The sequence below is a fragment of the Penaeus monodon genome, chromosome 34, assembly GCF_015228065.2.
Source record: "Penaeus monodon isolate SGIC_2016 chromosome 34, NSTDA_Pmon_1, whole genome shotgun sequence".
Taxonomy (NCBI): domain Eukaryota; kingdom Metazoa; phylum Arthropoda; class Malacostraca; order Decapoda; family Penaeidae; genus Penaeus; species Penaeus monodon.
In genome coordinates this window covers 9,245,773-9,246,038 of record NC_051419.1, presented here as the reverse complement: position 1 = coordinate 9,246,038, position 266 = coordinate 9,245,773, and positions in this window count along the sequence as shown.

The following is a 266-nucleotide window of genomic DNA, read 5'->3' as shown; positions in this document are numbered from 1 at the left end:
AGCAGCAAGAAAATGCAAGTCACGCTGTCATCTTATCTCGCTCTAAACACACTTCAGAGATCATATGTTCGTCCTCAGGAGGTCGACATTAGTTCCTTCTATCTTCCGGAAGCTCGTTTGTCAATGATCTGGCGAAGTCTTATCATTTTAGGTGAATTAATAATAATAATAAAAGAAAAAATATGAAGTCGACGGTCTGTGAAAGCAAGTTGACGAAACATCCACTGAAGAGTAGCCATTTTGTTTTTTTGGGTAATTTCGCATAG